The sequence below is a fragment of the Manis pentadactyla genome, chromosome 15 (assembly GCF_030020395.1).
Source record: "Manis pentadactyla isolate mManPen7 chromosome 15, mManPen7.hap1, whole genome shotgun sequence".
NCBI lineage: Eukaryota > Metazoa > Chordata > Mammalia > Pholidota > Manidae > Manis > Manis pentadactyla.
The window spans coordinates 40,715,515-40,730,078 of record NC_080033.1 but is presented as its reverse complement, the minus strand read 5'-3'; the positions used below and the strand labels follow the sequence as shown (position 1 = coordinate 40,730,078).

The 14,564-nt window shown below is 44.2% G+C and overlaps 1 long non-coding RNA gene across 1 annotated transcript in view; it reads right to left on the bottom strand.

Annotated features, from left to right (window-relative positions):
• The window catches only part of LOC130680957 (uncharacterized), a 63,214-nt gene that overhangs the window by 5,999 nt on the left and 42,651 nt on the right, over positions 1-14,564 (bottom strand). Inside the window, exon 3 of the long non-coding RNA XR_008994025.1 lies at positions 9,081-9,198. This is a non-coding gene — a long non-coding RNA (uncharacterized LOC130680957). The remainder of the gene's footprint in view (positions 1-9,080; positions 9,199-14,564) is intronic.

The following is a 14,564-nucleotide window of genomic DNA, read 5'->3' as shown; positions in this document are numbered from 1 at the left end:
ACTTACAAATGACAACGGTTAAAGATCTGATGAGAGCTTACTGTAGGACAGTTGACATAAGAAAATGCGGATATTTCTGTAACACAAAACATTCAGTAACAAAGTTTAGCATCATTCCCTTTGACAGTGCTTTCCAGGTAATTAAGCAGGTAATTATATATCAGATAAATAAGCCAAATTAGCCAAATACTTTCTCCAATGAGAAAAAATTCCTCTGACATGTTCCAGGGGCCCTCTGGAAAGTATCAGTGTTAACTATTAGAACTTAAAACTATTAGGTACCTTAATGTTTAGTAAACACTGAGAAGCAGGCTATTATAAACTGTTAAACTAGCATGCTTTGGATTGACAAATTTATGAACATTTTATAATTTCTGTAACCATGAGCTTTACAACACAACTTCTCACTAAACACAAAGTATATCTTCTTAACTTAGCAAAACTTTAAGGTTTTAGGTTACCACAAAGATTCTCAGGCTGTAGGTAGGTATACACACTGTAACACACAATTATTATTAAGAAGTTCACTTACTACATTTAGTTTACTCATTCTTAACAACTCTGCTAGACTACTTACAAAACCCTTACTGAATATTAGACAAAGTCAAGCCTCTAAGCATTTTATTCTTGAAAGATTTAGCAGATAACATCAACTTAAATGACTTGAGGTAAACTTAGGCAGCTGATAACCATAGGGACATGTCCATTTCAGTTCAACTTAAATTAGCATTAATGCTTAATATTTTCCATTAGAATTCTCTGGAAGTTTTAGAACGCCCAATTTTCACAAGCGCTTGTCTTTAAATCAATTTCATTAATACCATCCAGAGGTAGAAAAATCTTTGATCTACATGCTTAGGCACACAAACATACAGACTGAGACGTAATGACTATAGTTAGCAACACTCTTCATAAAAAGAACATATACAGACAAACTGACACAGAGACTTGAGTTACTGATATCCAATTGCCTTTCCTTTTAGCTTATTTGACTAAAAGTATCTCAGTTTTCAAGAATACACTTTACAGGCAAGCAGTTTATACAACTGGGTTAAGGTTTAGATGGCCCCATACTAACAGGGCCAATGAAGGGTCTGAACTCATAGGGATGTGTGTCCAGGGGGCTGGAAATGAAATGCAAGCACAGTTCTAGCTCCAGTTGTTTAAAGCCAGGCTGTATTGCAGAAGATAAATTTCTTCTGTTTCAGAGAGTCTAGTTTAAAAACCTCTCAATTTTTGAAGATAATGAACCCTAATAAGTAGAATAGATTTTGATCCAAAATAATTTAGAAAACTAGTTCCATATTATAGTCTACGGGACTTTTGACTATTTTCCTTCCTTGCATTAAAATAAATTTAGCTGCATAACTTTATTATATTGTATACTTCTCTCAGGGAGCAAGCCTTTCCAATGAGAGACTTTGTACTGAGGCCAGGCTTACATGCAGAAGATAAAGCACCTTTTCCTTTTCAGGATCTGGGGATCAAAATTGCTCCCAGTTCCTCAGAATGCATGCCAGAGGCGTGTCTGGCTTTAACCTTGAAGAGGATGCTCCCATCTGAAAGAGAGAGAGAGAGAGAGGGACGGGTGTCCAGCACCTGGTCAGCCTCTCTCTCTGTGAGGGCGTCCCCTCGCCTTGGAGCCTAGGTGTCAGTGGTCAATCACCACCTCTGCCAGGCCTACTGGATTTAACCACTCCTTACCAGCGTGGCCTGTACCTTGCCTTGATTCCCCTCTTGCCTTCCCACTAAGCAAGAGTCGCCTCGGAGCTGTGGATTTAGTGGGACCTTACCAGTGTGCTCCTACTTACGCCTTTTGGGAGTTTCACTAGTTTTCTCTGCACGAGCTTTCCTTGAGCGCTCCCTGCCTGTCTGATAAGTGCAGGGACTGTGTGACTTCTTGCTGCCAGAGCCCAGATCTAAGTCACAAGTCTGTCTTGCTTTTCTGGGGCTGCAGAAAAGGAAATGCCTAGCCCCAGGATGACTGCTTCTAAGGAAAGGAGATCAACAGAATAGAGCCATTTACATGTTGGTCTCAGGTTTCAGCTTGATTACTTTACAGACTTCATTTACCTTACACAGGAAAAAGTGGCACAGGCCTAAGAGGACTGCTTTGAATGGAGAGCGAGGGAACTTTTTTCTAAGGCCAGAAATAAAATTCAGGAGCTGCCACAGACATTTATTGGTGGTGGTGGGGGTGGGGGGGCTATACTCTAACACCAGTTTCTGCCACTGCCTGGTAATTAACTCGCCAGTCACCCACTATTACAAATCTGATCACTGAGACAAGAGGTCGGGGTCATCTGCAATTCTCGCATAGGCAGCAGCCTAGCCAGAGGTTCACTCAGCGCCGTCGGATCAATCGGCCAGAGCCGAGATCCAAGGACCACTGTCTACTAGTCGGGTCTGCCCTCGGAGTCCACAGATTAGGAGAGGAAAGTAGGAAATCAGCTCAGCCACTCCCCGACATTCCCGTCCGTCTGGAGGTGGGGGATCAAGGAGTGGCAGACACCGGGAAACCTTTCACCCGAGACTTAAGACTGGTAGCCGACGCTAATCGTCTTTTAAGTGGCTAACGGGTGCCCAGACACATTTTTATGAGTTAAAAAGTACAGCATTTAATTAGGAATAAGAGCAGAGCGTGGATCTCCTACCTTGCGGTGGTGAGCATCGGGTTCCATGAAATTGATGAAGTTAGAAGGGAGTTAGGAACACCCCCTGCCTCACTGAGGCCAGGGCGGCCTGAAGAAGCAGGTTGGAAGTCAGAGGCAGAGACAGAGAGGTGCTCCTCACGGATACCCAATTGGGCTGTCGGGGTCTGATTCCAGACACGCGGGCCTTTGAGAAGCCGCTGAAGTGTAGCCTCAGCCTAGACTCTTACAGTTGCCCACAGTTTTCCTCAGTCCCTCACATCCGAGGAGATGCCTCTGAAGGGGAATCCTGGCCTCCACTCAGCTGACATTCCCGGCTCCCAAGGGAGACGGGGGATCCACTGAGGGAGATGCAGGGGAACCTGCCGCTTGAGACTTTGAGATCAGCAGCCAGGCTAGTCCCATTTAAGTGGCTGACAAGCACCTGATTTTGTGTGCCACAGACGGCTTCCTTCTATAAGGAGAGCAAAAGAAGAGGCAGGTTTGGATGCCGATACTCACCTCCGAAGTTATCCCGGACGAGCCCCCAAAGATGATGCTGGGGTTCTTGTTTGCAGAGCCGAGGAATGAGCTTCACAAACAGTCAAGGTAGGAGACCAAGGTACAGGCTTTTATTTAGAGATACAGTGAAGGGACAGAGCTCCCGGCTCACACCAGGAGGGGACAAGAGAGTCCGTAGTGGTGCATTGTCTAGGGTATTTTATAGACAGTTAAGGATTTTTCGAGAACATGAAAAAAAACTTAGGGGTGTGAACTTATTAAGTGGTCTCTGAATATTTAGAATTAACTTAACACAAGCAACTTCCTCTGATGATTTCTCCCTGAGATACCAGCATCTTGGTCTGGGGCACAGGAAACAAGGCCACCTGCTCAGCCCCACAAGGTGGGCTGAGGTATTGTTTGCTAAAGAGTAAGTTAATAATTTCTAACTTCTTAACTTCTTGGGTATTAAAATGCAATCTTATCTTTAAGGTGGAATCCTTCCTGCCTTTTACTGTGTTTATGCCTGGGCTTACTTGCTAAATTAGTTGGCCAGTTTGCAAAATCACTTCATCAGATCTGAAGGAGGAAAGACAGCACATAGGCCTGGGCCTTTTAGTATGCTGAAGTGAACCTTACACGTGATTATAAATGGTTAGCATAATAAAGCATGTGCTACTCTTCTTTATCCGGGGAACATTAACTGATTTCACTGAAGAATGATTCTAGAGCTCAATGTTTAACATAGAGTTTTAGCAAGGGGGTTTCCCTGCATGTAGTTACATTGCTCTGACTGAACATATTCCGCCCTGCTTTTCCCCAGAGGCCCTCACCCTACTCTGACTACACCCACAGTCCCTGTCTCAATCCCTGGGCAAGTGTTGAGAAGTTTCCTAATCTTTATAAATGTAGCCTTCCCTCCACCTTTGGGCTACAAATGCTTCCTTCTGGACCCTTGAGGAAATGGCAAGTGAATGATCCTGAGGTAGGAATGAGGCTGGCCTGTTCCAGCACCAGCGGAAAAGCCAGTGTGGTGATTGGCCTCTTAGCAAAAGTCAAGAGCATTTTTGTGTAAATGGAGCAGTTTGAGGAAGAGCTGTTGAGTGACACTCATAACCTCACCTTCCAACCTGGGCCCCTTCACCAAGCTGTCCACATGGGTGCCCTCAGACACATTCTCGACTGAGCCTCTGAGTAGCAGGCAAAAGGGTGTCATACCGATGGGAAGAGCAGAAGAGTCAACGGGAGTGATAAAGGGACACTGAGACCTAACAGCTGAGGAAAAGACGTCCCAGAGGTTGCGCTGATGTGGGCCTAGACTAGGTACCCACATTCTGGCCTGAGCCTCCTGGTCACTCTGCTTTGATTTGGCCTTTTTCAAATCTACATGAACGTATCAGAGGGCTAGAGTTCAGCGTGGTTGAAAAAGGCAACACAGATGGGGCTCAAAGGGAGAGGGGTTCTTAACTGATTCGTGTAAGATTATTTTTTCGAAAACTGGAAAGGTATTTCCACTAAAACCGCCTCAGAAGTGACAGACTTTAACAAATGCTTCCCCTGTTGTGGAAGGGAGAGATGGAGGGGATCCTGATTGTAATCATTTTCAGGTTGAGTTTTTTTCTGGGAATGGGGAACAGATTTCCTGGTCTCCTGCTGCCACAGGCTCCATGGAATTGCTTTGCAGCCAACATCGCTTCTCTAGGGGATTCATAGAGGTGATGGGCCAAGTCTGGGTTTTAGATGCCAAGCAGATCAAATGGCTTCAGCCAGAAACTGAGAGAGACACGACAGAGGGAAGGTTCTGGCAGGACACTGTGTACAGGAGGAGTGACTGATCAGCTCTGGTTTTCTTTGCAGCAGCAGCAGCGGCTTCCCCTTCGGCTACACCCTTCTACAAGCACCTCATAGATGAAGGGCATGTTGAAGCGCAGTTGTACTGGAAGGGACAGACACTCCCCCTCGTTGATGGCTACCAGGCCTACGTGACGGCACCCATGCCCACTCCAGCAAAGGTGAAAGAGAAGCCACTCCCCAGGTGGGCTCCCAAGAGACCTCATAGTTCGCAAGAGTGTGATGAAAAACAAGGTTGCCCCCCCGCCGAAAATTAGGCGGCTGGAACCTAGTGCCAAGAGGATTACCACACGGAAGCGTGCTGGCAGAGCCACGTCTATAAGAGGGGCACAGTGTTAACAGTCGACATGCAGTGGTCCCACTTCCCAACCCCACCACAACCTCCCACCCCATATTAACTGTAATTTTGTAAGAGTGACTTGGTTTAATAAATTTCTCGTTATTGTATAATAATTTATTGGCTGCAGTAATATATTTATTAGTCACCTACCATTAACAAAAAGTGCCAGCATTTCCAAGTGCCAGTGTGCTGTGTTGTCTCAGTGCCCAGGGAGCTTCTGCCAGGCGCACCCACACGATGTGTGTCCTTGTGTCTTGCCCCAGTCCAGTCCTGGGGCCACCTGGCGGTGGGGACATGCCCTGCTGCCTTTCTTCCACCTTCTCCAGGGCTCCTTCCCACCTCTGACTCCCAGGGGGTGTGGCACAGACCCCCCACCACAGAGCTCTTTCTGAATGGGCGGGTGAGATGTGGGGCTGTGTCTGGCAGCTGAGGGAGGGTGGCTGTGGCAGGAGGCTGGCTCTGAGCTGCCGCTGAAGGCTAGAGCAGTGCTGATGGGACGCCACAGCCCAGCCTTTCCCCTCTGGGAGAGGGAAGCTTCTAGAGGCCCCTGGGGTGGCAGTAGAGGAGGACTTGTCACAGGTTGGATCAACCAGGATCCCACGCACTGTGACAGTCCCAGAGAGGGAAGAGCATGGGCTTGGCTCCCAGGGCTACACAGGTCCCCAAGCCCAGCCAGATTTCAGGAGGATGGGTGCTGGCCCCTCCACTCTTCTCTGCTACTGTCAGCCTAGGGCCCAGGACAGGGAGGGCCTTTCGGCTTATTGTTAGAACAACCTGTCTCCTCGCCGATGCTCAGGCAGCCTGTGACTCTGCAAGGCTCCTCCTACCCAATTCCGGGGTGCATGGAGAGGGCAGAGGGTGCAGGCTCTCAGGTCCAACAGAAGTCAGACAGTCTCCAGTGGACAGGTGGGCTGAAGCAGCCTCAGGCCGGAGCACCTGCAGCTTTGGGCAAGTGAATCCCGAGCCTCATTTTCCTCCACAGAGCATGGCTGTGGGGACGAATGTGGAGAACAGAGCCTGGGGCCAGGTCCACACACCGGTGGCTATTGCCCTCTTCAGTATCATTCAGAGAAGGGAAACCAAGGAAGGGGAACCTGGCCGTGGAGGAGATGGATCCTGCAGGGTGGAATGAGGCCAGGAGGGCACAAGGCAGGCCTGAAAGGTCCAGCCCACAGCTGCTCTGGGCAGAACTGGGATGCAGCGCCCCCTCTTGGCAGTCACTGCTGACCTCCAGATGAAGCCCCTGGGACCAGTTTGGGGCTTTAGCTAAGTTGTGGTGACCAGTGGGACTCAGAGGTCACAAACTCCAGCAGATCCTCCCAGGGGCAGGCACGACCCCAAAGACCTTGTCCCTGTTTGGGACGCGAACTCCGGAGGGGCCAATCTCACCACTGTGTGGTGTGGAGCACTGGATGCCCCCAGAGAAAGTTGGTCTGAACTTGGGAAATGTGTGTTTCCCAGGGTCTCCAGAGGGATCAGGTTTGAGTTCAAACAACAACACGATGGATGACAAATGGTCAGCAGTGCAGTGTCCCCATGAGGTGCCAAGGCTTAAGGGGCACAAAACGAGCTAGAGGGGCAAGAAAAGTGGATGTTCCAGGTGGGCTCTAAGGGAGACCAGCTCGGCAGAGAAGGCCCGAGCCAGGCATCCCCCCCACCGGGATGGGCACCCTTGTGGGCACTCCCAGGCACATGTGCCCTGTCTTGGCCCTCTCTGGACAGGAAGCTCCTTGATGGGGTCCACGCTGGTGCTATGTCCAGTCTGTGAGTGGCCACCAACCTGATGGCTTCTCTAGACTCACCACTAGTGGCTTGGGGCCCAGGCAGAGCGGGGCTGAAGAGGAGCCTCCGCCCTGCGGACCTCAGCCCTTTGCTCCAGGGCTGTGCCCACCGCCTACCCCTGGCTCCTCACATTTGCTAATCTGGCTGCAGAACCTTGCCAGCACCGAAGCCCCAGCCGGCCCCCGTGGCTCACACCTTCCAGTTGGAGAATGTGACAGGGGCTGGTGGGAGGGGCAGAGGTCCCACACCCTCAAAAAAGATTACCACACTGGCCAGATTCTAGTGGCACTGGGGAAAATGGGGCATCTTCTTTCGATGGGCTTTTAGACAATTCTGTGTTGGCCTATATTTCATGGTAATTGCAAGCTATCTACCAGGCAGCTGGTTGGGAAACCCTCTCCAGCACCACAGGTATCCCCACTGGGCTCAGCCACAATCAAGGGGACAGGCCGAGGGATGGCAGTAGCAGTGGCACCCCAGTTGGTACTGCACATGCCACTGAAACTTCCCACCCAGAGGACACCAAAGCCCCCACATCCTGGCCACTCACCCATGAACCGGGAACGCTTAGAGACACTCGCAGCCCTGCCCACCGGCTTCCTGTCCGAGGAAGCCCCCCAGAAAGGAGCGCAGGTCCAGCCGGACACCCAGCACACCCTGGGGCACAAACAACTTCTTTGGTATTTTAAACATTAAAAACAAACAACCTTTGGCCCACTGTCATTTCTTTCCATACTATTAGGAATACTCCCCCAAATACATGGTAATTATTCAAATTATTTGAGCTCTATCCCATTCATACACCTCATCCCTGTTATAAGTATTTGTTTACAGAGCATCAAGTGGTTAAAATAGAAAGGGGGAGGGAGACAGCACAGAAGTCAGGTGTACAAGGTAAGTATACGAGGCACTTTAAGATAACATGGAAATGAGGAGGCATCTATTAGGTGACAGGCAAATATGATTTAGTACATAAAACTAGAAAAAAAACTGGATTTCCATACTCTGGGAAAATATCAATAACAGAAAAATTTATGAATAGCTATAGTTACTCAACTCTCAACTCAAAGTATATAGGGCTTTAGGTTTCTGAACTGGAATAAATGCAGTACAATTATAGCCATTAGATGGATTAAAGAAGTTCTTGGGAAAGGTAAGGGGTAAAGAGTTTTAACTCAAATTGAACCCAAATAACAACACAATTAATACCTGCTTATACCAAGATCTACCTTTGCAGGACCTGTGTCCTGTATTTCAAAGACAAATTAATCATAAAAACGCCACCCCATTGTCTGGTCATTCTAACACAAATGCAGTGTTCTAACTACTCAAAATTAAATGCATGTTTTTTCCTTAACAATGCATGCATGCCTAAGCACACACACACACGCACAAACACACACACACCCCAATCAGTTTCTGATTAGATTAAATTAGCAATCAATTGTGCCAGCGGCATGTTAGGTTAAATGAGGAGTGCTCTATTAGACTACTACTTCCTGGTGCCACTAACGCAGCCAAATACTTCCTAGAAATTGATGAATAGGTTTCAGTAAATAGCACTCTAAATTTTCCCCAGCTCTTTGCCAACGAGTACAAGCAAGATACAGAAATGTGGACAACAAATAGTACAATTATTTGAGAACTAGCAAAGAAAGCAAGAGGAACTTACAACTAATGTCTCTGTTCCTTGGATTAAGCCCAAAGAAGGAAGAGAAATCTGTTCTCATAATTACAATGATCTAAAAGTGCAGGTTGGAATTGCTTTCTTAAATTCAGTCTCACACAGCACTCTGAAAATAACCCAAAATAACTATACCTCCAAAGCTGAGCCTCCCCATCTCTTAATATCTGAGGAAGAAGAGAATTAAACTAAATCTAAAATTCCTAAATCTGCTGGTCAACAAAGGGCCAGGGCCTTCAGCCTGGGTTGCACGCTCAACGCGCTACCAGTCCTGGAGCCTGGCAGCCCCTACCTGAATGTCTGTGTGCTTCACAGGCTCAAGAGGCTCAAAGGTAGTGTCCGCACTGAGACTCTCCAATCGCTGGGAGATGTGGCATATGTCAAGTCCCCGAGACCCAAGGAGAACTGACCTATATGAGGATTACAGGGCAGAGAGAAAAGAGAAGGATTAGGACATCTAATGATTCATAAAATACTGGAGAGTAATATTCATTCAAAACTTCCTATATACTGCACCCAGATGCCTTTACATGGTTGTTTTATATCTTTCCATTAAGATTTACTCCCTAGAATTGCAGACACAACATCACATTTCGTAGTAAGGGAGTTCTGATCATGCCTGAATTAGAGGAAGGGACTTGTCTAGAATAAAGTGGTAGTATGTCAATAAAATGATACGTCAGACTTCTCCAAGCATTTTACAGAAAAGAAAATAATGAGGTAGATGTTATTCTCAATCCCTAACTAGGGTGCAAAGAAGTTACCCAACTTATCCAAAGTCCAGAGCAGTAGTCATCAAGCTCCAGGACATAAACTCTTAGGAAACATCACCCTATATTTACAGCCTCTGTAAAGACATACAGTGAACCACAAAATTTTAGGAGTTTTATGAATAAACTAGTCCAAACTTTATTCATTCGTTGAGGCAACTAAAAGGCCAGGGTAATCAGCAACTGTAAATGGAGGTCAAACCAGAATCCAAGGCAGTTCCCCGTGGTTTCTCTCCAAAAGCCAAAAAGCATTTGCAGTACATCTCAAGTCCCCCATTAAGAGGGGGAATGCAGGAGGCTGTCACCTGACTAACAAATGCTTTTGAAGAGAGATGGGACTAATACAGCTGGCTTTATTTCTACTTACCCGGGACAATGTAAAAATGGAAGAATTAAAAGAAAAAAATCACAGATTTTCATTTATATCTAGAATACTCTCTGGAAGAAAGAAATTTAGGGAATTAGATTAAATGTTTAGACTGTTGCTTTTGGACTAGGATTTAGTACCCTCAAATCCCATTGACAGTTTGTGTTCATTCTCAGGAACTTAGAAGCAGCTCAACCCCTTGGCAGCACAAGTAACTCTAACACCTACTGGTGGGACACCTAAGATTTCCAATCCTGAACTAACAGACTTAATGGAGAAGAGAAAGGCCTTCTCATGTTTATTTCTGTTCTACTAAATACTACTGAAGTAGATGATGTGCACCCAGAGGGCTGCCCACTGTAGGTCTGTGTGTCTTCTGTGTAGACAGGTCAACTAGGATGCCATCCCTGGGGCTTCCCCGCCAGGCTAGCATGTCAGATATCCTGCTTCTCTCTTCTAATAACCTTTAACAGCTTAATTTCTAACACAGTGGTTCCCAGCCCTGGTTGCACATCAGAATCACCAAGGCAACTTTATTCCCAAAGATTTTTTAAATTGAAAAAAAAAAAGCTTTAGTTCCACCATTGTAGAAAGCAATATGGAGGTTCCTCAAAAAACAAAAAATAGAAATACCATTTGATCTGGAATCCCACTCCTTGGAATTTACCCAAAGGATACAACTTCTCAGTTTCAAAAAGACATATGCACCCCTATGTTTATCACAGCACTATTTACAATAGCCAAGGTAGGGAAGCAACCTAAGTGTCCATCAGTTGATGAATGAATAAAGAAAATACACAATGGAATACTACTCAGCCATAAGAAAGAAACAAACCTACCATTTACAACAACATGGATGGAACTGGAGGACATTATGCTCAGTGAAATAAGCCAGGCGGAGAAAGACTAGTGCCAAATGATTTCCCTCATTTGTGGAGTATAACAACGAAGCAAAACTGAAGGAACAAAATAGCAGCAGACTCAGAGACTCCATGAAGGAACTGGTGTTTACCAAAGGGGAGGGGTGTGGGAGGGCGGGTGGGGAGGGAGGGAGAAGGGGATTGAGGGGTGTTATGTTTAGTCCACATGGTGTGGGGGAATCATGGGGAAAACAGTATAGCACAGGGAAGGCAAATCGTGAATCTGTGGCATCTTACTACACTGATGGACAGTCATCGCATTGGAGTATGGGTGGGGGCTTGATAATATGGGTAAATGTAGTAACCACATTGTTTTTTCATGTGAAATCTTCGTAAGAGTGTTTATCAATAAGACCTTAATAAAAATACAAAATAAAAAACAAACCTTTGCTGAGATATAACTCGCATGCCATATAATTCACCTATCGAAAGCGTACAATTCAGTGGCTTTTAGTATATTCACAGGGTTGTACAACCTTCACCACAATCAATTTTGGAACATTTTCATTACCCTCCAAAATAAACCCACTACCATCAGCAGTCACTCCCCCTATCTTCCCAGACCCAAGCAACCAGTCAGTAATCTATTTCCTCTCTCTATTGATTTGTCTATTTTAGACATTTCATATAAATGGGATCATTCAACAGGTAGTCTTTTGTGACTGGCTTCTTTCACTTAGCAGAATGTTTTCAAGGTTCATCATATTGTAGCAGGTATCAGGTACTTACTTCATTTCTTTTTATTACGGAATAGTATTCCATTATATAGATATGCCTCATTTCTTATTTATGAATATATCCATTCATCAGTGGATAGGTATTTGCATTGTTTCTACTTTTTGGCTATTATGAAAAATGCTGCCATTCATGTAAAGGTTTTTGTGTGAACATGTTTTCATTTCTCTTGGGTATATACCTAGGAGTAGAACTGCTAGATCATATGGTAATTCCGTTTAGCCTTTTGCAGAACTGCCAGACTGTTTTCCAAAGCAGCTATACCATTTTACCCTCCCACAAGCCATGTCAAGCGTTCCAAATTTTGCCATAGCCCAGCCAACACCTTCATTACCTTTTTGATTACAGCCATCTTAGTGAAAACCCCTCTTTAACCATTGTGGAGGGAAAAAACCTCTTAATACAAAATTAAAATAGTAAACTTGTACCCATCAGCCAGCTTCCACAACTGTCATGTTGTAGCCAATGCTGTTTCATTAACATCGCTACCCACTTTCCCTTCTCCAACACCCAAATTATTTCAAAGCCGATCAAGATATTCCCCCCAATTACTTCATAATTTTAAAATTTGTGTTTGTTTGAATGGGATACAAATAAGGGCTCTACTTGTGAATGATTGACAGGCCTCCCAAATCTCTTTTAATCTACAGGTTTCCCTTTCATCACCTCATCTTTCTCTTTTTTCTCTCTCTTACAATTTCTTTGTTGGAGACTCTGGATTATTTGCCCTACAGACTAATCAAACCAGTGCTACTCAGACTTGAAATGTGCATGTGAATTACCTGGGAAGCTTGTTAAAATGCAGATTCTGATTCATGTATCAGTATTTCATTTCTCTTCATTATTGAATAGCATTCCATTATATGGATATGTCACACTTTGTATTTATGAATGTATCTGGGATGGGGCTGAAGATTCTCCATTTCTAAAAGCTCCTAAATTGATGTTTATGTTGTTGATCCATATAGACTACACTCAAAGTAGCAAAAATGGAGATTCCACAGGTTTTACTCATTGCATCTTCATGATGTCATTTAACATATTCCTCTGGCCTCTGTATTTCCTATAAATTGAAAATGAGCTCTAAAGTTTTGATAGGATTCTTGTGGCATTATTTTTTTATTAGATCATTCCAGGCTTTCATCAAGAGCTATGTTAACAATGGGTAATCTCTTTCTGGAACTTAGCATATATTGATGATTTGTTATTTAGATTCATTAGTTCCTCAGAGGTTGGAAAATGGTGGTATACTGTATCTTTATTAACTGGAATATTTCCTCTCAGAGAAATTCTAACTGAGGAAGCTCTATGGTAGATCCCTTTGCCTCCTGACTGACCCCATTTGCTTCCCCATGGGGTCCTGCATGGCATGCCCTGTCTGTTCTTAGAGAACATGACAGTCATCCCCATGTCTGTAAATCTGACCATAGCAAATTAAAGCAAATCCCAGGTACTTTTAAAACACTTTCTTCTTTTTATCAGCAGGTATGTAAACATAGTGGTATCACCTGTTTTTACAGTTTTATTGAGATATAATTCACATACTGTATATTCACTCATTTAAAGTGTGTAATTCAGTGGTTTTCAGTATAGAGTTGTGTACCCATCACTCTATAATTGACTTTAGAACATTTTCTTCACCCCAAATAGAAACTGCTACCCACCAGCAGTCACTCCCCATGTCCCCAGTCTACCAATTCCCTAGGCAATCACTAATCTACTTTCTAACTTGTAGATTTGTCTATTCTGGACATTGCACATAATAGAACTCTACAATGTGTAGTCTTCTGTGATGGGCTTCTTTCACTTAGCATAATGTTTTTCAAGGTTCATCCATGTTGGAGCACGTAGTTCATTCTTTCTTGTTGCAAACAGTACTCCATTACATGGATATGCTATATTTTATTTATCAATTCACCAGCTGATGGACACGTGGTGGTTTCCACATTTTGGCTATTATGAATAATGCTGCCATGAAGACTCATGAACTAGTTTTGGTGTGGACACCTAATTTCATTTCTCTTGGGTATATACTTAGGAGTGGAAGGGCTCAGTTTTATGGTAACTCGATCTTTAACTTTCTAAGGAACCGCCAGACTGGTCTCCAAAGTGGCTGCACCACTTTACATCATACCAACAGTATATGAGAATTTCAGCTTTTCCCACATTCTTGCTAACATTTGTCGTTGTCTTTTTGATTATAGCTATCCTAGTGTGTATGAAGCGTGTGAAGTACATTATTGTTTTTGACTCACATTTCCCTGATAGCTAGTGATGTTGAACATCTTTTTATTTGCTTATTGGACACACATTATCTTTTGGAGAAATGTCTATTCAGATCTTTTGCTCATCTTTAAATTGCGTTGTCTTTTTATTATTGAGTTGTAAGTTTTTTGTTTTTTTTTACATATTCTGGATACCCATGGCTCCTACTGCACTTTTGAAATCCCACTGGTCTAGAACTGTAGTGACAATGTTATTACACTACATAATTGTATCTCAGTTATGAAGCAACGGTTAATGATAAAAGGGCATGGTTAGCACCATAAATCCACAGCAAGAGAGTAAAAACTTAAAAAAATTAACATTAAAGGAAATTAACTTTAAAGGCAAGGGCAAAGGCTAACAGAAAAATAGCTGAGCTGTACTGAACATGAAAACACCTCGGTATTCTTTACAAAGTGTCATGCTGACTTCAGTCTTTAGACAGAAAGTCATATACACAATAACTCTTTACCTAAAGTTGCTAGATAATCTTTGTCATCTTTTTTTGACTTAACAGAACCCAGCTGCACCTGGCAATCTGTACCTGCGGGAAAATGGGGATGGCAGAATGAGGAAGGTATTCTCATGAACAGAAGAAAGAAAAAGAAGGATATTTTTAAACAATGGCTCCTGCCTGATGGAGAAATGTTTTCCTCAGAAAACTACAAAGTCAATAACATTCTACTACGAGAATCATTGTCGCTCACCTGAAAGAGGAA